Consider the following 25,099-nt stretch of genomic DNA (forward strand, 5'->3'; position numbering starts at 1 on the left):
GTCTTTTGTTTCTCTGGGGAAAGGCTTTCGTTCCTATCCATGGACGGGTGGCCAATAGTGGCTGGCTGCCTGCTGAAATTCCGCACGGTTGAAGATACCTCCCAGATGGAAAGTACCACCACAGGCAACTGTGGCTGGTTTGACAGTGCCAAGTGCCTCCTGCAAACTGACATCAGGAACCTGGCCTGGTGACTTTTGTTTCTCAGGGGAAAGGGCATCGTTCGTGTCCAGTGCCCGGTGGCCTGGAGTGGCCAGCAGCCTGCTGAACTTCCGCACAGCTGAGGATACCTACCAGATGCAAGATGCCCATACAGGTACGTGTGGCTGGTTTGACAGTGCCAAGTGCCTCCTGCAAACTGACATCAGGAACCTGGCCAGGTGACTTTTGTTTCTCTGGGGAAAGGCCATCGTTCCACTCCACGGCCAGGTGGCCTGGAGTGGCCAGCTGCCTGTTGAAATTCCGCACGGATGAGGATAACTCCCAGATGAAAGGAGCCCCCAGAGGCAACTGTGGCTGGTTTGACAGTGCCAAGTGCCTCCTGCAAACTGACATCAGGAACCTGGCCTGGTAACTTTTGTTTCTCTGGGGAAAGGCCATGGTTCATGTCCACGGCCTGGTGGCCCGGAGTGTCCGGCTGCCTGCTGAAATTCCGCATGGATCAGGATGCCGCCGCGATGCAAGGTGCCCCACAGGCACCTGTGGCTGCTTCGACAGTGCCAAGTGCTTCCTGCAAACTGACATCAGAAACCTGGCCTGGTGATTTTCTTTCTCAGGGGAAAGGCCATGGCTCATGTCCAGGGCCCGGTGGCCCCTACTTGCCTGCTGCCTGCTGAAATTCCACACGGATCAGGATACCTCCCAGATGTAAGGTGCCACCACAGGCAACTGTGGCTGGTTTGACAGTGCCAAGTGCCTCCTGCAAACTGACATCAGGAACCTGGCCTTGTGAGTTTTGTTTCTCTGGGGAAAGGCCATCATTCTTGTTCAGAGCCCAGTGGCCCGGAGTGGCCGGCTGCCTGCTGAAATTCCGCACGGATCAGGATACCTCCCAGATTCAAGGTGCCGCCACAGGCAACTGTGGCTGGCTTGAGAGTGCCAAGTGCCTCCTGCAAACTGACATCAGGAACCTGGCCTGGTGACTTTTGTTTCTCTGGGGAAAGGCCATCATTCTTTTCCGGGGCCCGCCGGCCCGGAGTGGCCGGCTGCCTTCTGAAATTCCACACGGTTGAGGATACCTCCCAGATGCAAGGTGGACCCTCAGACAACTGTGGCTGGTTTGACAGTGCCGAGTGCCTCCTGCAAACTGACATCAGGAACCTGGCCTGGTAAGTTTTGTTTCTCTGGGGAAAGGCCATCGTTCTTGTCCGGGTTCCTCCGGCCCGGAGTCGCCGGCTGTCTGCTGAAATTCCACACGGTTGAGGCTACCTCCCAGATGCAAGGCGCCCCCACAGGCAACTGTGGCTGGTTTGACAGTGCCATGTGCCTCCTGCAAACTGACATCAGGAACCTGACCTGGTGACTTTCGCTTGTCTGGGGAAAGGCCATAGATGATGTCCAGTGCCCCCTGGCCCGGAGTGGCCGACTGCCTGCTGAAATTCCGCACGGATCAGGATACCTCCCAGATGCAAGGTGCCCCCACAGGCAACTGTGGCTGGTTTGACAGTGCCAAGTGCCTCCTGCAAACTGACATCAGGAACCTGGCCTGGTGAGTTTTGTTTCTCTGGGGAAAGGTCATGGTTCATATCCTGGACCCGTAGTCCAGGAGTGGCCGGCTGCCTGCTGAAATTCTGAACGGATTAGGATGCCGCCCTGATGCAAGGTACCACCACAGGAAACTGTGGCAGGTTTGACAGTGCCAAGTGCCTCCTGCAAACTGACATCAGGAACCTGACCTGGTAAGTTTTGTTTCTCTGGGGAAAGGCCATCGTTCTTGTCCGGGGCCGCCGGCCCGGAGTGCCTGCCTGTCTGCTGAAATTCCACAGGGTTAAGGCTACCTCCCAGATGCAAGGCGCCCCCACAGGCAACTGTGGCTGGTTTGACAGTGCCATGTGCCTCCTGCAAACTGACATCAGGAACCTGGCCTGGTGACTTTTGTTTCTCTGGGGAAAGGCCATGGTTCGTATCCTGGATACGTAGGACCGGAGAGGCCGGCTGCCTGTTGAAATTCCTCACGGATCAGGATGCCGCCGAGATGCAAGATGCCCCCACAGGCACCTGTGGCTGCTTCGACAGTGCCAAGTGCCTCCTGCAAACTGACATCAGGAACCTGGCCGGGTGACTTTTGTTTCTCTGGGGAAAGGCCATGCTTCATATCCTGGACCCGTAGGCCAGGAGTGGCCGGCTGCCTGCTGAAATTCCGAACGGATCAGGATGCCTCCCAGATGCAAGGTGCCCCACGGGAAACTGCGGCTGGTTTGACAGTGCCAAGTGCCTCCTGCAAACTGACATCAGGAACCTGGCCGGGTGACTTTTGTTTCTCTGGGGAAAGGGCATGGTTCATATCCTGGACCCGTAGGCCAGGAGTGGCCGGCTGCCTGCTGAAATTCCGAACGGATCAGGATGCCTCCCAGATGCAAGGTGACCCCAGAGGCAATTGTGGCTGGTTTGACAGTGCCAAGTGCCTCCTGCAAACTGACATCAGGAACCTGGCCTGGTGACATTTATTTCTCTGGGGAAAGGCCATGGTTGGTATCCTGAGCCTGGTGTCCTGGAGTGGCCGTCTGCCTGCTAAAATTCTGGATGGACCAGGATGCATCCCAGATGCAATGTGCCCCCAGAGGCAACTGTGGCTGGTTTGACAGTGCCAAGTGCCTCCTGCAAACTGACATCAGGAACCTGGCCTGGTGACATTTATTTCTCTGGGGAAAGGCCATTGTACGTGTCCAAGGCCTAGTGGCCCGGAGTGGCCGGCTGCTTGCTGGAATTCTGCATGGATCAGGATGCCGCCGAGATGCAAGGTGCCGCCCCAGGCACCTGTGGCTGGTTTGACAGTGCCAAGTGGCTCCTGCAAACTGACATCAGGAACCTGGCCGGGTGACTTTTGTTTCTCTGGGGAAAGGCCATGGTTCATATCCTACAAACTGTGGCCATGAGTGGCCGGCTGCCTGCTGAAATTCCGCACGGATCAGGATACCTCCCAGATGCAAGGCGCCCCACGGGAAACTGTGGCTGGTTTGACAGTGCCAAGTGCCTCCTGCCAACTGACATCAAGAACCTGGCCTGGTGACTTTTGTTTCTCTGGGGAAAGGCCATGGTTGGTATCCTGAGCCTGGTGTCCTGGAGTGGCCGTCTGCCTGCTAAAATTCTGGACGGACCAGGATGCCTCCCAGATGCAAGGTGCCCCCAGAGGCAACTGTGGCTGGTTTGACAGTGCCAAGTGCCTCCTGCAAACTGACATCAGGAACCTGGCCTGGTGACATTTATTTCTCTGGGGATAGGCCATTGTACGTGTCCAATTCCTAGTGGCCTGGAGTGGCCAGCTGCTTGCTGGAATTCTGCATGGATCAGGATGCCGCCGAGATGCAAGGTGCCCCCACAGGCAACTGTGGCTGGTTTGACAGTGCTAGGTGCCTCCTCCAAACAGACATCAGGAACCTGGCCTGGTGACTTTTTTTTCTCTGGGGAAAGGCCATCGTTCTTGTCCGGGTTCCGCCGGCCCGGAGTGGCCGGCTGCCTGCTGAAATTCCGCACGGATCAGGATACCTCCCAGATGCAAGGCGCCCCACGGGAAACTGTGGCTGGTTTGACAGTGCCAAGTGCCTCCTGCCAACTGACATCAAGAACCTGGCCTGGTAACTTTTGTTTCTCTGGGGAAAGGCCATGGTTGGTATCCTGAGCCTGGTGTCCTGGAGTGGCCGTCTGCCTGCTAAAATTCTGGACGGACCAGGATGCCTCCCAGATGCAAGGTGCCCCCAGAGGCAACTGTGGCTGGTTTGACAGTGCCAAGTGCCTCCTGCAAACTGACATCAGGAACCTGGCCTGGTGACATTTATTTCTCTGGGGATAGGCCATTGTACGTGTCCAATTCCTAGTGGCCTGGAGTGGCCAGCTGCTTGCTGGAATTCTGCATGGATCAGGATGCCGCCGAGATGCAAGGTGCCCCCACAGGCAACTGTGGCTGGTTTGACAGTGCCAAGTGCCTCCTCCAAACAGACATCAGGAACCTGGCCTGGTGACTTTTTTTTCTCTGGGGAAAGGCCATCGTTCTTGTCCGGGTTCCGCCGGCCCGGAGTCGCCGGCTGTCTGCTGAAATTCCACACGGTTGAGGCTACCTCCCAGATGCAAGGTGCCCCACAGGCAACTGTGGCTGGTTTGACAGTGCCATGTGCCCCCTGCAAACTGACATCAGGAGCCTGGCCTGGTGTCTTTTGTTTCTCTGGGGAAAGGCTTTCGTTCCTATCCATGGACGGGTGGCCAATAGTGGCTGGCTGCCTGCTGAAATTCCGCACGGTTGAAGATACCTCCCAGATGGAAAGTACCACCACAGGCAACTGTGGCTGGTTTGACAGTGCCAAGTGCCTCCTGCAAACTGACATCAGGAACCTGGCCTGGTGACTTTTGTTTCTCAGGGGAAAGGGCATCGTTCGTGTCCAGTGCCCGGTGGCCTGGAGTGGCCAGCAGCCTGCTGAACTTCCGCACAGCTGAGGATACCTACCAGATGCAAGATGCCCATACAGGTACGTGTGGCTGGTTTGACAGTGCCAAGTGCCTCCTGCAAACTGACATCAGGAACCTGGCCAGGTGACTTTTGTTTCTCTGGGGAAAGGCCATCGTTCCACTCCACGGCCAGGTGGCCTGGAGTGGCCGGCTGCCTGTTGAAATTCCGCACGGATGAGGATAACTCCCAGATGAAAGGAGCCCCCAGAGGCAACTGTGGCTGGTTTGACAGTGCCAAGTGCCTCCTGCAAACTGACATCAGGAACCTGGCCTGGTAACTTTTGTTTCTCTGGGGAAAGGCCATGGTTCATGTCCACGGCCTGGTGGCCCGGAGTGTCCGGCTGCCTGCTGAAATTCCGCATGGATCAGGATGCCGCCGCGATGCAAGGTGCCCCACAGGCACCTGTGGCTGCTTCGACAGTGCCAAGTGCTTCCTGCAAACTGACATCAGAAACCTGGCCTGGTGATTTTCTTTCTCAGGGGAAAGGCCATGGCTCATGTCCAGGGCCCGGTGGCCCCTACTTGCCTGCTGCCTGCTGAAATTCCACACGGATCAGGATACCTCCCAGATGTAAGGTGCCACCACAGGCAACTGTGGCTGGTTTGACAGTGCCAAGTGCCTCCTGCAAACTGACATCAGGAACCTGGCCTGGTGACTTTTGTTTCTCTGGGGAAAGGCCATCATTCTTGTTCAGAGCCCAGTGGCCCGGAGTGGCCGGCTGCCTGCTGAATTTCCGCACGGATCAGGATAGCTCCCAGATGCAATGTGCCGCCACAGGCAACTGTCGCAGGTTTGACAGTGCCAAGTGCCTCCTGCAAATGGACATCAGGAACCTGGCCTGGTGACATTTATTTCTCTGGGGAAAGGCCATTGTACGTGTCCAAGGCCTAGTGGCCCAGAGTGGCCGGCTGCTTGCTGGAATTCTGCATGGATCAGGATGCCGCGGAGATGCAAGGTGCCCCCACAGGCACCTCTGGCTGGTTTGACAGTGCCAAGTGCCTCCTGCAAACTGACATCAGGAACCTGGCCTGGTGACTTTTGTTTCTCTGGGGAAAGGCCATGGTTCTTGTCCACGGCCTGGTGGCCCGGAGTGTCCGGCTGCCTCCTGAAATTCCGCATGGATCAGAATGCCTCCAGGATGAAAAGTGCCCCCATAGGCAACTGTGGCTGGTTTGACAGTGCCAAGTGCCTCCTCCAAACAGACATCAGGAACCTGGCCTGGTAAGTTTTGTTTCTCTGGGGAAAGGCCATCGTTCTTGTCCGGGTTCCGCCGGCCCGGAGTCGCCGGCTGTCTGCTGAAATTCCACACGGTTGAGGCTACCTCCCAGATGCAAGGCGCCCCCACAGGCAACTGTGGCTGGTTTGACAGTGCCATGTGCCTCCTGCAAACTGACATCAGGAACCTGACCTGGTGACTTTCGCTTGTCTGGGGAAAGGCCATAGATGATGTCCAGTGCCCCCTGGCCCGGAGTGGCCGACTGCCTGCTGAAATTCCGCACGGATCAGGATACCTCCCAGATGCAAGGTGCCCCCACAGGCAACTGTGGCTTGTTTGACAGTGCCAAGTGCCTCCTGCAAACTGACATCAGGAACCTGGCCTGGTGAGTTTTGTTTCTCTGGGGAAAGGTCATGGTTCATATCCTGGACCCGTAGTCCAGGAGTGGCCGGCTGCCTGCTGAAATTCTGAACGGATTAGGATGCCGCCCTGATGCAAGGTACCACCACAGGAAACTGTGGCAGGTTTGACAGTGCCAAGTGCCTCCTGCAAACTGACATCAGGAACCTGACCTGGTAAGTTTTGTTTCTCTGGGGAAAGGCCATCGTTCTTGTCCGGGGCCGCCGGCCCGGAGTGCCTGCCTGTCTGCTGAAATTCCACAGGGTTAAGGCTACCTCCCAGATGCAAGGCGCCCCCACAGGCAACTGTGGCTGGTTTGACAGTGCCATGTGCCTCCTGCAAACTGACATCAGGAACCTGGCCTGGTGACTTTTGTTTCTCTGGGGAAAGGCCATGGTTCGTATCCTGGATACGTAGGACCGGAGAGGCCGGCTGCCTGTTGAAATTCCTCACGGATCAGGATGCCGCCGAGATGCAAGATGCCCCCACAGGCACCTGTGGCTGCTTCGACAGTGCCAAGTGCCTCCTGCAAACTGACATCAGGAACCTGGCCGGGTGACTTTTGTTTCTCTGGGGAAAGGCCATGGTTCATATCCTGGACCCGTAGGCCAGGAGTGGCCGGCTGCCTGCTGAAATTCCGAACGGATCAGGATGCCTCCCAGATGTAAGGTGCCCCACGGGAAACTGCGGCTGGTTTGACAGTGCCAAGTGCCTCCTGCAAACTGACATCAGGAACCTGGCCGGGTGACTTTTGTTTCTCTGGGGAAAGGGCATGGTTCATATCCTGGACCCGTAGGCCAGGAGTGGCCGGCTGCCTGCTGAAATTCCGAACGGATCAGGATGCCTCCCAGATGCAAGGTGCCCCCAGAGGCAATTGTGGCTGGTTTGACAGTGCCAAGTGCCTCCTGCAAACTGACATCAGGAACCTGGCCTGGTGACATTTATTTCTCTGGGGAAAGGCCATGGTTGGTGTCCTGAGCCTGGTGTCCTGGAGTGGCCGTCTGCCTGCTAAAATTCTGGATGGACCAGGATGCATCCCAGATGCAATGTGCCCCCAGAGGCAACTGTGGCTGGTTTGACAGTGCCAAGTGCCTCCTGCAAACTGACATCAGGAACCTGGCCTGGTGACATTTATTTCTCTGGGGAAAGGCCATTGTACGTGTCCAAGGCCTAGTGGCCCGGAGTGGCCGGCTGCTTGCTGGAATTCTGCATGGATCAGGATGCCGCCGAGATGCAAGGTGCCGCCACAGGCACCTGTGGCTGGTTTGACAGTGCCAAGTGCCTCCTGCAAACTGACATCAGGAACCTGGCCTGGTGACTTTTGTTTCTCTGGGGACAGGCCATGGTTCATATCCTACAAACTGTGGCCATGAGTGGCCGGCTGCCTGCTGAAATTCCGCACGGATCAGGATACCTCCCAGATGCAAGGCGCCCCACGGGAAACTGTGGCTGGTTTGACAGTGCCAAGTGCCTCCTGCCAACTGACATCAAGAACCTGGCCTGGTGACTTTTGTTTCTCTGGGGAAAGGCCATGGTTGGTATCCTGAGCCTGGTGTCCTGGAGTGGCCGTCTGCCTGCTAAAATTCTGGACGGACCAGGATGCCTCCCAGATGCAAGGTGCCCCCAGAGGCAACTGTGGCTGGTTTGACAGTGCCAAGTGCCTCCTGCAAACTGACATCAGGAACCTGGCCTGGTGACATTTATTTCTCTGGGGATAGGCCATTGTACGTGTCCAATTCCTAGTGGCCTGGAGTCGCCAGCTGCTTGCTGGAATTCTGCATGGATCAGGATGCCGCCGAGATGCAAGGTGCCCCCACAGGCAACTGTGGCTGGTTTGACAGTGCTAAGTGCCTCCTCCAAACAGACATCAGGAACCTGGCCTGGTGACTTTTTTTTCTCTGGGGAAAGGCCATCGTTCTTGTCCGGGTTCCGCCGGCCCGGAGTGGCCGGCTGCCTGCTGAAATTCCGCACGGATCAGGATACCTCCCAGATGCAAGGCGCCCCACGGGAAACTGTGGCTGGTTTGACAGTGCCAAGTGCCTCCTGCCAACTGACATCAAGAACCTGGCCTGGTGACTTTTGTTTCTCTGGGGAAAGGCCATGGTTGGTATCCTGAGCCTGGTGTCCTGGAGTGGCCGTCTGCCTGCTAAAATTCTGGACGGACCAGGATGCCTCCCAGATGCAAGGTGCCCCCAGAGGCAACTGTGGCTGGTTTGACAGTGCCAAGTGCCTCCTGCAAACTGACATCAGGAACCTGGCCTGGTGACATTTATTTCTCTGGGGATAGGCCATTGTACGTGTCCAATTCCTAGTGGCCTGGAGTGGCCAGCTGCTTGCTGGAATTCTGCATGGATCAGGATGCCGCCGAGATGCAAGGTGCCCCCACATGCAACTGTGGCTGGTTTGACAGTGCCAAGTGCCTGCTCCAAACAGACATCAGGAACCTGGCCTGGTGACTTTTTTTTCTCTGGGGAAAGGCCATCGTTCTTGTCCGGGTTCCGCCGGCCCGGAGTCGCCGGCTGTCTGCTGAAATTCCACACGGTTGAGGCTACCTCCCAGATGCAAGGTGCCCCACAGGCAACTGTGGCTGGTTTGACAGTGCCATGTGCCCCCTGCAAACTGACATCAGGAGCCTGGCCTGGTGTCTTTTGTTTCTCAGGGGAAAGGCTTTCGTTCCTATCCATGGACGGGTGGCCAATAGTGGCTGGCTGCCTGCTGAAATTCCGCACGGTTGAAGATACCTCCCAGATGGAAAGTACCACCACAGGCAACTGTGGCTGGTTTGACAGTGCCAAGTGCCTCCTGCAAACTGACATCAGGAACCTGGCCTGGTGACTTTTGTTTCTCAGGGGAAAGGGCATCGTTCGTGTCCAGTGCCCGGTGGCCTGGAGTGGCCAGCAGCCTGCTGAACTTCCGCACAGCTGAGGATACCTACCAGATGCAAGATGCCCATACAGGTACGTGTGGCTGGTTTGACAGTGCCAAGTGCCTCCTGCAAACTGACATCAGGAACCTGGCCAGGTGACTTTTGTTTCTCTGGGGAAAGGCCATCGTTCCACTCCACGGCCAGGTGGCCTGGAGTGGCCGGCTGCCTGTTGAAATTCCGCACGGATGAGGATAACTCCCAGATGAAAGGAGCCCCCAGAGGCAACTGTGGCTGGTTTGACAGTGCCAAGTGCCTCCTGCAAACTGACATCAGGAACCTGGCCTGGTAACTTTTGTTTCTCTGGGGAAAGGCCATGGTTCATGTCCACGGCCTGGTGGCCCGGAGTGTCCGGCTGCCTGCTGAAATTCCGCATGGATCAGGATGCCGCCGCGATGCAAGGTGCCCCACAGGCACCTGTGGCTGCTTCGACAGTGCCAAGTGCTTCCTGCAAACTGACATCAGAAACCTGGCCTGGTGATTTTCTTTCTCAGGGGAAAGGCCATGGCTCATGTCCAGGGCCCGGTGGCCCCTACTTGCCTGCTGCCTGCTGAAATTCCACACGGATCAGGATACCTCCCAGATGTAAGGTGCCACCACAGGCAACTGTGGCTGGTTTGACAGTGCCAAGTGCCTCCTGCAAACTGACATCAGGAACCTGGCCTGGTGACTTTTGTTTCTCTGGGGAAAGGCCATCATTCTTGTTCAGAGCCCAGTGGCCCGGAGTGGCCGGCTGCCTGCTGAATTTCCGCACGGATCAGGATAGCTCCCAGATGCAATGTGCCGCCACAGGCAACTGTCGCAGGTTTGACAGTGCCAAGTGCCTCCTGCAAACTGACATCAGGAACCTGGCCTGGTGACATTTATTTCTCTGGGGAAAGGCCATTGTACGTGTCCAAGGCCTAGTGGCCCAGAGTGGCCGGCTGCTTGCTGGAATTCTGCATGGATCAGGATGCCGCGGAGATGCAAGGTGCCCCCACAGGCACCTCTGGCTGGTTTGACAGTGCCAAGTGCCTCCTGCAAACTGACATCAGGAACCTGGCCTGGTGACTTTTGTTTCTCTGGGGAAAGGCCATGGTTCTTGTCCACGGCCTGGTGGCCCGGAGTGTCCGGCTGCCTCCTGAAATTCCGCATGGATCAGAATGCCTCCAGGATGAAAAGTGCCCCCATAGGCAACTGTGGCTGGTTTGACAGTGCCAAGTGCCTCCTCCAAACAGACATCAGGAACCTGGCCTGGTAAGTTTTGTTTCTCTGGGGAAAGGCCATCGTTCTTGTCCGGGTTCCGCCGGCCCGGAGTCGCCGGCTGTCTGCTGAAATTCCACACGGTTGAGGCTACCTCCCAGATGCAAGGCGCCCCCACAGGCAACTGTGGCTGGTTTGACAGTGCCATGTGCCTCCTGCAAACTGACATCAGGAACCTGACCTGGTGACTTTCGCTTGTCTGGGGAAAGGCCATAGATGATGTCCAGTGCCCCCTGGCCCGGAGTGGCCGACTGCCTGCTGAAATTCCGCACGGATCAGGATACCTCCCAGATGCAAGGTGCCCCCACAGGCAACTGTGGCTTGTTTGACAGTGCCAAGTGCCTCCTGCAAACTGACATCAGGAACCTGGCCTGGTGAGTTTTGTTTCTCTGGGGAAAGGTCATGGTTCATATCCTGGACCCGTAGTCCAGGAGTGGCCGGCTGCCTGCTGAAATTCTGAACGGATTAGGATGCCGCCCTGATGCAAGGTACCACCACAGGAAACTGTGGCAGGTTTGACAGTGCCAAGTGCCTCCTGCAAACTGACATCAGGAACCTGACCTGGTAAGTTTTGTTTCTCTGGGGAAAGGCCATCGTTCTTGTCCGGGGCCGCCGGCCCGGAGTGCCTGCCTGTCTGCTGAAATTCCACAGGGTTAAGGCTACCTCCCAGATGCAAGGCGCCCCCACAGGCAACTGTGGCTGGTTTGACAGTGCCATGTGCCTCCTGCAAACTGACATCAGGAACCTGGCCTGGTGACTTTTGTTTCTCTGGGGAAAGGCCATGGTTCGTATGCTGGATACGTAGGACCGGAGAGGCCGGCTGCCTGTTGAAATTCCTCACGGATCAGGATGCCGCCGAGATGCAAGATGCCCCCACAGGCACCTGTGGCTGCTTCGACAGTGCCAAGTGCCTCCTGCAAACTGACATCAGGAACCTGGCCGGGTGACTTTTGTTTCTCTGGGGAAAGGCCATGGTTCATATCCTGGACCCGTAGGCCAGGAGTGGCCGGCTGCCTGTTGAAATTCCTCACGGATCAGGATGCCTCCCAGATGTAAGGTGCCCCACGGGAAACTGCGGCTGGTTTGACAGTGCCAAGTGCCTCCTGCAAACTGACATCAGGAACCTGGCCGGGTGACTTTTGTTTCTCTGGGGAAAGGCCATGGTTCATATCCTGGACCCGTAGGCCAGGAGTGGCCGGCTGCCTGCTGAAATTCCGAACGGATCAGGATGCCTCCCAGATGTAAGGTGCCCCACGGGAAACTGCGGCTGGTTTGACAGTGCCAAGTGCCTCCTGCAAACTGACATCAGGAACCTGGCCTGGTGACTTTTGTTTCTCTGGGGAAAGGCCATGGTTCATATCCTGGACCCGTAGGCCAGGAGTGGCCGGCTGCCTGCTGAAATTCCGAACGGATCAGGATGCCTCCCAGATGCAAGGTGCCCCCAGAGGCAATTGTGGCTGGTTTGACAGTGCCAAGTGCCTCCTGCAAACTGACATCAGGAACCTGGCCTGGTGACATTTATTTCTCTGGGGAAAGGCCATGGTTGGTGTCCTGAGCCTGGTGTCCTGGAGTGGCCGTCTGCCTGCTAAAATTCTGGATGGACCAGGATGCATCCCAGATGCAATGTGCCCCCAGAGGCAACTGTGGCTGGTTTGACAGTGCCAAGTGCCTCCTGCAAACTGACATCAGGAACCTGGCCTGGTGACATTTATTTCTCTGGGGAAAGGCCATTGTACGTGTCCAAGGCCTAGTGGCCCGGAGTGGCCGGCTGCTTGCTGGAATTCTGCATGGATCAGGATGCCGCCGAGATGCAAGGTGCCGCCACAGGCACCTGTGGCTGGTTTGACAGTGCCAAGTGCCTCCTGCAAACTGACATCAGGAACCTGGCCTGGTGACTTTTGTTTCTCTGGGGACAGGCCATGGTTCATATCCTACAAACTGTGGCCATGAGTGGCCGGCTGCCTGCTGAAATTCCGCACGGATCAGGATACCTCCCAGATGCAAGGCGCCCCACGGGAAACTGTGGCTGGTTTGACAGTGCCAAGTGCCTCCTGCCAACTGACATCAAGAACCTGGCCTGGTGACTTTTGTTTCTCTGGGGAAAGGCCATGGTTGGTATCCTGAGCCTGGTGTCCTGGAGTGGCCGTCTGCCTGCTAAAATTCTGGACGGACCAGGATGCCTCCCAGATGCAAGGTGCCCCCAGAGGCAACTGTGGCTGGTTTGACAGTGCCAAGTGCCTCCTGCAAACTGACATCAGGAACCTGGCCTGGTGACATTTATTTCTCTGGGGATAGGCCATTGTACGTGTCCAATTCCTAGTGGCCTGGAGTCGCCAGCTGCTTGCTGGAATTCTGCATGGATCAGGATGCCGCCGAGATGCAAGGTGCCCCCACAGGCAACTGTGGCTGGTTTGACAGTGCTAAGTGCCTCCTCCAAACAGACATCAGGAACCTGGCCTGGTGACTTTTTTTTCTCTGGGGAAAGGCCATCGTTCTTGTCCGGGTTCCGCCGGCCCGGAGTGGCCGGCTGCCTGCTGAAATTCCGCACGGATCAGGATACCTCCCAGATGCAAGGCGCCCCACGGGAAACTGTGGCTGGTTTGACAGTGCCAAGTGCCTCCTGCCAACTGACATCAAGAACCTGGCCTGGTGACTTTTGTTTCTCTGGGGAAAGGCCATGGTTGGTATCCTGAGCCTGGTGTCCTGGAGTGGCCGTCTGCCTGCTAAAATTCTGGACGGACCAGGATGCCTCCCAGATGCAAGGTGCCCCCAGAGGCAACTGTGGCTGGTTTGACAGTGCCAAGTGCCTCCTGCAAACTGACATCAGGAACCTGGCCTGGTGACATTTATTTCTCTGGGGATAGGCCATTGTACGTGTCCAATTCCTAGTGGCCTGGAGTGGCCAGCTGCTTGCTGGAATTCTGCATGGATCAGGATGCCGCCGAGATGCAAGGTGCCCCCACAGGCAACTGTGGCTGGTTTGACAGTGCCAAGTGCCTGCTCCAAACAGACATCAGGAACCTGGCCTGGTGACTTTTTTTTCTCTGGGGAAAGGCCATCGTTCTTGTCCGGGTTCCGCCGGCCCGGAGTCGCCGGCTGTCTGCTGAAATTCCACACGGTTGAGGCTACCTCCCAGATGCAAGGTGCCCCACAGGCAACTGTGGCTGGTTTGACAGTGCCATGTGCCCCCTGCAAACTGACATCAGGAACCTGGCCTGGTGTCTTTTGTTTCTCTGGGGAAAGGCTTTCGTTCCTATCCATGGACGGGTGGCCAATAGTGGCTGGCTGCCTGCTGAAATTCCGCACGGTTGAAGATACCTCCCAGATGGAAAGTACCACCACAGGCAACTGTGGCTGGTTTGACAGTGCCAAGTGCCTCCTGCAAACTGACATCAGGAACCTGGCCTGGTGACTTTTGTTTCTCAGGGGAAAGGGCATCGTTCGTGTCCAGTGCCCGGTGGCCTGGAGTGGCCAGCAGCCTGCTGAACTTCCGCACAGCTGAGGATACCTACCAGATGCAAGATGCCCATACAGGTACGTGTGGCTGGTTTGACAGTGCCAAGTGCCTCCTGCAAACTGACATCAGGAACCTGGCCAGGTGACTTTTGTTTCTCTGGGGAAAGGCCATCGTTCCACTCCACGGCCAGGTGGCCTGGAGTGGCCGGCTGCCTGTTGAAATTCCGCACGGATGAGGATAACTCCCAGATGAAAGGAGCCCCCAGAGGCAACTGTGGCTGGTTTGACAGTGCCAAGTGCCTCCTGCAAACTGACATCAGGAACCTGGCCTGGTAACTTTTGTTTCTCTGGGGAAAGGCCATGGTTCATGTCCACGGCCTGGTGGCCCGGAGTGTCCGGCTGCCTGCTGAAATTCCGCATGGATCAGGATGCCGCCGCGATGCAAGGTGCCCCACAGGCACCTGTGGCTGCTTCGACAGTGCCAAGTACTTCCTGCAAACTGACATCAGAAACCTGGCCTGGTGATTTTCTTTCTCAGAGGAAAGGCCATGGCTCATGTCCAGGGCCCGGTGGCCCCTACTTGCCTGCTGCCTGCTGAAATTCCACACGGATCAGGATACCTCCCAGATGTAAGGTGCCACCACAGGCAACTGTGGCTGGTTTGACAGTGCCAAGTGCCTCCTGCAAACTGACATCAGGAACCTGGCCTGGTGACTTTTGTTTCTCTGGGGAAAGGCCATCATTCTTGTTCAGAGCCCAGTGGCCCGGAGTGGCCGGCTGCCTGCTGAATTTCCGCACGGATCAGGATAGCTCCCAGATGCAATGTGCCGCCACAGGCAACTGTCGCAGGTTTGACAGTGCCAAGTGCCTCCTGCAAACTGACATCAGGAACCTGGCCTGGTGACATTTATTTCTCTGGGGAAAGGCCATTGTACGTGTCCAAGGCCTAGTGGCCCAGAGTGGCCGGCTGCTTGCTGGAATTCTGCATGGATCAGGATGCCGCGGAGATGCAAGGTGCCCCCACAGGCACCTCTGGCTGGTTTGACAGTGCCAAGTGCCTCCTGCAAACTGACATCAGGAACCTGGCCTGGTGACTTTTGTTTCTCTGGGGAAAGGCCATGGTTCTTGTCCACGGCCTGGTGGCCCGGAGTGTCCGGCTGCCTCCTGAAATTCCGCATGGATCAGAATGCCTCCAGGATGAAAAGTGCCCCCATAGGCAACTGTGGCTGGTTTGACAGTGCCAAGTGCCTCCTCCAAACAGACATCAGGAACCTGGCCTGGTAAGTTTTGTTTCTCTGGGGAAAGGCCATCGTTCTTGTCCGGGTTCCGCCGGCCCGGAGTCGCCGGCTGTCTGCTGAAATTCCACACGGTTGAGGCTACCTCCCAGATGCAAGGCGCCCCCACAGGCAACTGTGGCTGGTTTGACAGTGCCATGTGCCTCCTGCAAACTGACATCAGGAACCTGACCTGGTGACTTTCGCTTGTCTGGGGAAAGGCCATAGATGATGTCCAGTGCCCCCTGGCCCGGAGTGGCCGACTGCCTGCTGAAATTCCGCACGGATCAGGATACCTCCCAGATGCAAGGTGCCCCCACAGGCAACTGTGGCTTGTTTGACAGTGCCAAGTGCCTCCTGCAAACTGACATCAGGAACCTGGCCTGGTGAGTTTTGTTTCTCTGGGGAAAGGTCATGGTTCATATCCTGGACCCGTAGTCCAGGAGTGGCCGGCTGCCTGCTGAAATTCTGAACGGATTAGGATGCCGCCCTGATGCAAGGTACCACCACAGGAAACTGTGGCAGGTTTGACAGTGCCAAGTGCCTCCTGCAAACTGACATCAGGAACCTGACCTGGTAAGTTTTGTTTCTCTGGGGAAAGGCCATCGTTCTTGTCCGGGGCCGCCGGCCCGGAGTGCCTGCCTGTCTGCTGAAATTCCACAGGGTTAAGGCTACCTCCCAGATGCAAGGCGCCCCCACAGGCAACTGTGGCTGGTTTGACAGTGCCATGTGCCTCCTGCAAACTGACATCAGGAACCTGGCCTGGTGACTTTTGTTTCTCTGGGGAAAGGCCATGGTTCGTATCCTGGATACGTAGGACCGGAGAGGCCGGCTGCCTGTTGAAATTCCTCACGGATCAGGATGCCGCCGAGATGCAAGATGCCCCCACAGGCACCTGTGGCTGCTTCGACAGTGCCAAGTGCCTCCTGCAAACTGACATCAGGAACCTGGCCGGGTGACTTTTGTTTCTCTGGGGAAAGGCCATGGTTCATATCCTGGACCCGTAGGCCAGGAGTGGCCGGCTGCCTGCTGAAATTCCGAACGGATCAGGATGCCTCCCAGATGTAAGGTGCCCCACGGGAAACTGCGGCTGGTTTGACAGTGCCAAGTGCCTCCTGCAAACTGACATCAGGAACCTGGCCGGGTGACTTTTGTTTCTCTGGGGAAAGGCCATGGTTCATATCCTGGACCCGTAGGCCAGGAGTGGCCGGCTGCCTGCTGAAATTCCGAACGGATCAGGATGCCTCCCAGATGCAAGGTGCCCCCAGAGGCAATTGTGGCTGGTTTGACAGTGCCAAGTGCCTCCTGCAAACTGACATCAGGAACCTGGCCTGGTGACATTTATTTCTCTGGGGAAAGGCCATGGTTGGTATCCTGAGCCTGGTGTCCTGGAGTGGCCGTCTGCCTGCTAAAATTCTGGATGGACCAGGATGCATCCCAGATGCAATGTGCCCCCAGAGGCAACTGTGGCTGGTTTGACAGTGCCAAGTGCCTCCTGCAAACTGACATCAGGAACCTGGCCTGGTGACATTTATTTCTCTGGGGAAAGGCCATTGTACGTGTCCAAGGCCTAGTGGCCCGGACTGGCCGGCTGCTTGCTGGAATTCTGCATGGATCAGGATGCCGCCGAGATGCAATGTGCCCCCAGAGGCAACTGTGGCTGGTTTGACAGTGCCAAGTGCCTCCTGCAAACTGACATCAGGAACCTGGCCTGGTGACTTTTGTTTCTCTGGGGACAGGCCATGGTTCATATCCTACAAACTGTGGCCATGAGTGGCCGGCTGCCTGCTGAAATTCCGCACGGATCAGGATACCTCCCAGATGCAAGGCGCCCCACGGGAAACTGTGGCTGGTTTGACAGTGCCAAGTGCCTCCTGCCAACTGACATCAAGAACCTGGCCTGGTGACTTTTGTTTCTCTGGGGAAAGGCCATGGTTGGTATCCTGAGCCTGGTGTCCTGGAGTGGCCGTCTGCCTGCTAAAATTCTGGACGGACCAGGATGCCTCCCAGATGCAAGATGCCCCCACAGGCACCTGTGGCTGCTTCGACAGTGCCAAGTGCCTCCTGCAAACTGACATCAGGAACCTGGCCTGGTGACATTTATTTCTCTGGGGATAGGCCATTGTACGTGTCCAATTCCTAGTGGCCTGGAGTGGCCAGCTGCTTGCTGGAATTCTGCATGGATCAGGATGCCGCCGAGATGCAAGGTGCCCCCACAGGCAACTGTGGCTGGTTTGACAGTGCCAAGTGCCTCCTCCAAACAGACATCAGGAACCTGGCCTGGTGACTTTTTTTTCTCTGGGGAAAGGCCATCGTTCTTGTCCGGGTTCCGCCGGCCCGGAGTCGCCGGCTGTCTGCTGAAATTCCACACGGTTGAGGCTACCTCCCAGATGCAAGGTGCCCCACAGGCAACTGTGGCTGGTTTGACAGTGCCATGTGCCCCCTGCAAACTGACATCAGGAGCCTGGCCTGGTGTCTTTTGTTTCTCTGGGGAAAGGCTTTCGTTCCTATCCATGGACGGGTGGCCAATAGTGGCTGGCTGCCTGCTGAAATTCCGCACGGTTGAAGATACCTCCCAGATGGAAAGTACCACCACAGGCAACTGTGGCTGGTTTGACAGTGCCAAGTGCCTCCTGCAAACTGACATCAGGAACCTGGCCTGGTGACTTTTGTTTCTCAGGGGAAAGGGCATCGTTCGTGTCCAGTGCCCGGTGGCCTGGAGTGGCCAGCAGCCTGCTGAACTTCCGCACAGCTGAGGACACCTACCAGATGCAAGATGCCCATACAGGTACGTGTGGCTGGTTTGACAGTGCCAAGTGCCTCCTGCAAACTGACATCAGGAACCTGGCCAGGTGACTTTTGTTTCTCTGGGGAAAGGCCATCGTTCCACTCCACGGCCAGGTGGCCTGGAGTGGCCGGCTGCCTGTTGAAATTCCGCACGGATGAGGATAACTCCCAGATGAAAGGAGCCCCCAGAGGCAACTGTGGCTGGTTTGACAGTGCCAAGTGCCTCCTGCAAACTGACATCAGGAACCTGGCCTGGTAACTTTTGTTTCTCTGGGGAAAGGCCATGGTTCATGTCCACGGCCTGGTGGCCCGGAGTGTCCGGCTGCCTGCTGAAATTCCGCATGGATCAGGATGCCGCCGCGATGCAAGGTGCCCCACAGGCACCTGTGGCTGCTTCGACAGTGCCAAGTGCTTCCTGCAAACTGACATCAGAAACCTGGCCTGGTGATTTTCTTTCTCAGGGGAAAGGCCATGGCTCATGTCCAGGGCCCGGTGGCCCCTACTTGCCTGCTGCCTGCTGAAATTCCACACGGATCAGGATACCTCCCAGATGTAAGGTGCCACCACAGGCAACTGTGGCTGGTTTGACAGTGCCAAGTGCCTCCTGCAAACTGACATCAGGAACCTGGCCTGGTGACTTTTGTTTCTCTGGGGAAAGGCCATCATTCTTGTTCAGAGCCCAGTGGCCCGGAGTGGCCGGCTGCCTGCTGAATTTCCGCACGGATCAGGATAGCTCCCAGATGCAATGTGCCGCCACAGGCAACTGTCGCAGGTTTGACAGTGCCAAGTGCCTCCTGCAAACTGACATCAGGAACCTGGCCTGGTGACATTTATTTCTCTGGGGAAAGGCCATTGTACGTGTCCAAGGCCTAGTGGTCCAGAGTGGCCGGCTGCTTGCTGGAATTCTGCATGGATCAGGATGCCGCGGAGATGCAAGGTGCCCCCACAGGCACCTCTGGCTGGTTTGACAGTGCCAAGTGCCTCCTGCAAACTGACATCAGGAACCTGGCCTGGTGACTTTTGTTTCTCTGGGGAAAGGCCATGGTTCTTGTCCACGGCCTGGTGGCCCGGAGTGTCCGGCTGCCTCCTGAAATTCCGCATGGATCAGAATGCCTCCAGGATGAAAAGTGCCCCCATAGGCAACTGTGGCTGGTTTGACAGTGCCAAGTGCCTCCTCCAAACAGACATCAGGAACCTGGCCTGGTAAGTTTTGTTTCTCTGGGGAAAGGCCATCGTTCTTGTCCGGGTTCCGCCGGCCCGGAGTCGCCGGCTGTCTGCTGAAATTCCACACGGTTGAGGCTACCTCCCAGATGCAAGGCGCCCCCACAGGCAACTGTGGCTGGTTTGACAGTGCCATGTGCCTCCTGCAAACTGACATCAGGAACCTGACCTGGTGACTTTCGCTTGTCTGGGGAAAGGCCATAGATGATGTCCAGTGCCCCCTGGCCCGGAGTGGCCGACTGCCTGCTGAAATTCCGCACGGATCAGGATACCTCCCAGATGCAAGGTGCCCCCACAGGCAACTGTGGCTTGTTTGACAGTGCCAAGTGCCTCCTGCAAACTGACATCAGGAACCTGGCCTGGTGAGTTTTGTTTCTCTGGGGAAAGGTCATGGTTCATATCCTGGACCCGTAGTCCAGGAGTGGCCGGCTGCCTGCTGAAATTCTGAACGGATTAGGATGCCGCCCTGATGCAAGGTACCACCACAGGAAACTGTGGCAGGTTTGACAGTGCCAAGTGCCTCCTGCAAACTGACATCAGGAACCTGACCTGGTAAGTTTTGTTTCTCTGGGGAAAGGCCATCGTTCTTGTCCGGGGCCGCCGGCCCGGAGTGCCTGCCTGTCTGCTGAAATTCCACAGGGTTAAGGCTACCTCCCAGATGCAAGGCGCCCCCACAGGCAACTGTGGCTGGTTTGACAGTGCCATGTGCCTCCTGCAAACTGACATCAGGAACCTGGCCTGGTGACTTTTGTTTCTCTGGGGAAAGGCCATGGTTCGTATCCTGGATACGTAGGACCGGAGAGGCCGGCTGCCTGTTGAAATTCCTCACGGATCAGGATGCCGCCGAGATGCAAGATGCCCCCACAGGCAACTGTGGCTGCTTCGACAGTGCCAAGTGCCTCCTGCAAACTGACATCAGGAACCTGGCCGGGTGACTTTTGTTTCTCTGGGGAAAGGCCATGGTTCATATCCTGGACCCGTAGGCCAGGAGTGGCCGGCTGCCTGCTGAAATTCCGAACGGATCAGGATGCCTCCCAGATGTAAGGTGCCCCACGGGAAACTGCGGCTGGTTTGACAGTGCCAAGTGCCTCCTGCAAACTGACATCAGGAACCTGGCCGGGTGACTTTTGTTTCTCTGGGGAAAGGCCATGGTTCATATCCTGGACCCGTAGGCCAGGAGTGGCCGGCTGCCTGCTGAAATTCCGAACGGATCAGGATGCCTCCCAGATGCAAGGTGCCCCCAGAGGCAATTGTGGCTGGTTTGACAGTGCCAAGTGCCTCCTGCAAACTGACATCAGGAACCTGGCCTGGTGACATTTATTTCTCTGGGGAAAGGCCATGGTTGGTATCCTGAGCCTGGTGTCCTGGAGTGGCCGTCTGCCTGCTAAAATTCTGGATGGACCAGGATGCATCCCAGATGCAATGTGCCCCCAGAGGCAACTGTGGCTGGTTTGACAGTGCCAAGTGCCTCCTGCAAACTGACATCAGGAACCTGGCCTGGTGACATTTATTTCTCTGGGGAAAGGCCATTGTACGTGTCCAAGGCCTAGTGGCCCGGACTGGCCGGCTGCTTGCTGGAATTCTGCATGGATCAGGATGCCGCCGAGATGCAATGTGCCCCCAGAGGCAACTGTGGCTGGTTTGACAGTGCCAAGTGCCTCCTGCAAACTGACATCAGGAACCTGGCCTGGTGACTTTTGTTTCTCTGGGGACAGGCCATGGTTCATATCCTACAAACTGTGGCCATGAGTGGCCGGCTGCCTGCTGAAATTCCGCACGGATCAGGATACCTCCCAGATGCAAGGCGCCCCACGGGAAACTGTGGCTGGTTTGACAGTGCCAAGTGCCTCCTGCCAACTGACATCAAGAACCTGGCCTGGTGACTTTTGTTTCTCTGGGGAAAGGCCATGGTTGGTATCCTGAGCCTGGTGTCCTGGAGTGGCCGTCTGCCTGCTAAAATTCTGGACGGACCAGGATGCCTCCCAGATGCAAGATGCCCCCACAGGCACCTGTGGCTGCTTCGACAGTGCCAAGTGCCTCCTGCAAACTGACATCAGGAACCTGGCCTGGTGACATTTATTTCTCTGGGGATAGGCCATTGTACGTGTCCAATTCCTAGTGGCCTGGAGTGGCCAGCTGCTTGCTGGAATTCTGCATGGATCAGGATGCCGCCGAGATGCAAGGTGCCCCCACAGGCAACTGTGGCTGGTTTGACAGTGCCAAGTGCCTCCTCCAAACAGACATCAGGAACCTGGCCTGGTGACTTTTGTTTCTCTGGGGAAAGGCCATGGTTCGTATCCTGGATACGTAGGACCGGAGAGGCCGGCTGCCTGTTGAAATTCCTCACGGATCAGGATGCCGCCGAGATGCAAGATGCCCCCACAGGCAACTGTGGCTGCTTCGACAGTGCCAAGTGCCTCCTGCAAACTGACATCAGGAACCTGGCCGGGTGACTTTTGTTTCTCTGGGGAAAGGCCATGGTTCATATCCTGGACCCGTAGGCCAGGAGTGGCCGGCTGCCTGCTGAAATTCCGAACGGATCAGGATGCCTCCCAGATGCAAGGTGCCCCCAGAGGCAATTGTGGCTGGTTTGACAGTGCCAAGTGCCTCCTGCAAACTGACATCAGGAACCTGGCCTGGTGACATTTATTTCTCTGGGGAAAGGCCATTGTACGTGTCCAGGGCCTAGTGGCCCGGAGTGGCCGGCTGCTTGCTGGACTTCTGCATGGATCAGGATGCCGCCAAGATGCAAGGTGCCCCCACAGGCACCTGTGGCTGGTTTGACAGTGCCAAGTGCCTCCTGCCAACTGACATCAAGAACCTGGCCTGGTGACTTTTGTTTCTCTGGGGAAAGGCCATGGTTGGTATCCTGAGCCTCGTGTCCTGGAGTGGCCGTCTGCCTGCTAAAATTCTGGACGGACCAGGATGCCGCCAAGATGCAAGGTGCCCCCAGAGGCAACTGTGGCTGGTTTGACAGTGCCAAGTGCTTCCTGCAAACTGACATCAGAAACCTGGCCTGGTGATTTTCTTTCCCAGGGGAAAGGCCATGGTTCATGTCCAGGGCCCGGTGGCTCGCAGTTGCCTGCTGCCTGTTGAAATTCCACACGGATCCGGATACCTCCCTGATGCAAGTTGCCCCCACCGGCAACTGTGGCTGGTTTGACAGTGCCATGTGCCTCCTGCAAACTGACATCAGGAACCTGGCCTGGTGACTTTTGTTTCCCAGGGGAAAGGCCATAGATGATGTCCAGTGCCTTCTGGCCTGGAGTGGCCGACTGCCTGCTGAAATTCTGCATGGATCAGGATGCCGCCGAGATGCAAGGTGCCGCCACAGGCACCTGTGGCTGGTTTGACAGTGCCAAGTGCTTCCTGCAAACTGACATCAGAAACCTGGCCTGGTGATTTTCTTTCTCCGGGGAAAGGCCATGGTTCATGTCCAGGGCTTGGTGGCCCGTACTTGCCTGCTGCCTGCTGAAATTCCACACGGATCAGGATACCTCCCAGATGTAAGGTGCCACCACAGGCAACTGTGGCTGGTTTGACAGTGCCATGTGCCTCCTGCAAACTGACATCAGGAACCTGGCCCGGTGACTTTTGTTTCTCTGGGGAAAGGCCATCGTTCATATCCTACAAACTGTGGCCCAGAGTGGCCGGCTGCCTGCTGAAATTCCGCACGGATCAGGATACCTCCCAGATGCAAAGTGCCCCACGGGAAACTGTGGCTGGTTTGACAGTGCCAAGTGCCTCCTGCCAACTGACATCAAGAACCTGGCCTGGTGACTTTTGTTTCTCTGGGGAAAGGCCATGGTTGGTATCCTGACCCTGGTGTCCTGGAGTGGCCGTCTGCCTGCTAAAATTCTGGACGGACCAGGATGCCGCCAAGATGCAAGGTGCCCCCAGAGGCAACTGTGGCTGGTTTGACAGTGCCAAGTGCTTCCTGCAAACTGACATCAGAAACCTGGCCTGGTGATTTTCTTTCCCAGGGGAAAGGCCATGGTTCATGTCCAGGGCCCGGTGGCTCGCAGTTGCCTGCTGCCTGCTGAAATTCCACACGGATCCGGATACCTCCCTGATGCAAGTTGCCCCCACCGGCAACTGTGGCTGGTTTGACAGTGCCATGTGCCTCCTGCAAACTGACATCAGGAACCTGGCCTGGTGACTTTTGTTTCCCTGGGGAAAGGCCATAGATGATGTCCAGTGCCCCCTGGCCAGGAGTGGCCGACTGCCTGCTGAAATTCCGCACGGATCTGGATATCTCCCAGATGCAAGGTGCCCCCACAGGCACCTGTGGCTGGTTTGACAGTGCCAAGTGCCTCCTGCAAACTGACATCAGGAACCTGGCCTGGTGACTTTTGTTTCTCTGGGGAAAGGCCATCGTTCCTCTCCAGGGCCCGGTGGCTCGAGTGGGCGGATACCTGCTAAAATTCCGCACAGATCAGGATACCTCCCAGATGGAAGGTGCCCGCCACAGGCAACTGTGGCTGGTTTGACAGTGCCAAGTGCCTCCTGCAAACTGACATCAGGAACCTGGCCTGGTGATTTTTCTTTGTCTGGGGAAAGGCCATTGTACGTCTCCAGGGCCTGTGGCCCGTAGTGGCTGGCCCCCTGCTGAAATTCCGAACGGATCAGGATACCTCCCAGACCGATAGTACCACCTCAGGCAACTGTGGCTGGTTTGACAGTGCCAAGTGCCTCCTGCAAACTGACATCAGGAACCTGGCCGGGTGACTTTTGTTTCTCTGGGAAAAGGCCGTGGTTAATGTACAGGGCCGGGTGTCCTGAGTGGCCGGCTGCCTGCTGAAATTCCGCACGGATCAGGATACCTCCCAGATGGAAAGTGGCCCCACAGGCAACTGTGGCTGGTTTGACAGTGCCAAGTGCCTCCTGCAAACTGACATCAGGAACCTGGCCTGGTGACTTTTGTTTCTCTGGGGAAAAGCCATCATTCTTCTCCAGTGCCCGTTGGCCCGGAGTGGACGGGTGCCTGCTCAAATTCCGCACGGATCAGGATACCTCCCAGATGGAAAGTACCACCACAGGCAACTGTGGCTGGTTTGACAGTGCCAAGTGCCTCCTGCAAACTGACATCAGGAGCCTGGCCTGGTGTCTTTTGTTTCTCAGGGGAAAGGCTTTCGTTCCTATCCATGGACGGCTGGCCAATAGTGGCTGGCTGTCTGCTGAAATTCCGCACGGTTGAAGATACCTCCCAGATGGAAAGTACCACCACAGGCAACTGTGGCTGGTTTGACAGTGCCAAGTGCTTCCTGCAAACTGACATCAGAAACCTGGCCTGGTGATTTTCTTTCTCAGGGGAAAGGCCATGGCTCATGTCCAGGGCCCGGTGGCCCCTACTTGCCTGCTGCCTGCTGAAATTCCACACGGATCAGGATACCTCCCAGATTCAAGGTGCCGCCACAGGCAACTGTGGCTGGCTTGAGAGTGCCAAGTGCCTCCTGCAAACTGACATCAGGAACCTGGCCTGGTGACTGTTGTTTCTCTGGGGAAAGGCCATCATTCTTTTCCGGGGCCCGCCGGCCCGGAGTGGCCGGCTGCCTTCTGAAATTCCACACGGTTGAGGATACCTCCCAGATGCAAGGTGGACCCACAGACAACTGTGGCTGGTTTGACAGTGCCAAGTGCCTCCTGCAAACTGACATCAGGAACCTGGCCTGGTGACTTTTGTTTCTCTGGGGAAAGCCATGGTTCTTGTCCACGGCCTGGTGGCCCGGAGTGTCCGGCTGCCTCCTGAAATTCCGCATGGATCAGAATGCCTCCAGGATGAAAGGTGCCCCCATAGGCAACTGTGGCTGGTTTGACAGTGCCAAGTGCCTCCTCCAAACAGACATCAGGAACCTGGCCTGGTAAGTTTTGTTTCTCTGGGGAAAGGCCATCGTTCTTGTCCGGGTTCCGCCGGCCCGGAGTC

The sequence above is a fragment of the Passer domesticus genome, chromosome 1, assembly GCF_036417665.1.
Source record: "Passer domesticus isolate bPasDom1 chromosome 1, bPasDom1.hap1, whole genome shotgun sequence".
Taxonomy (NCBI): domain Eukaryota; kingdom Metazoa; phylum Chordata; class Aves; order Passeriformes; family Passeridae; genus Passer; species Passer domesticus.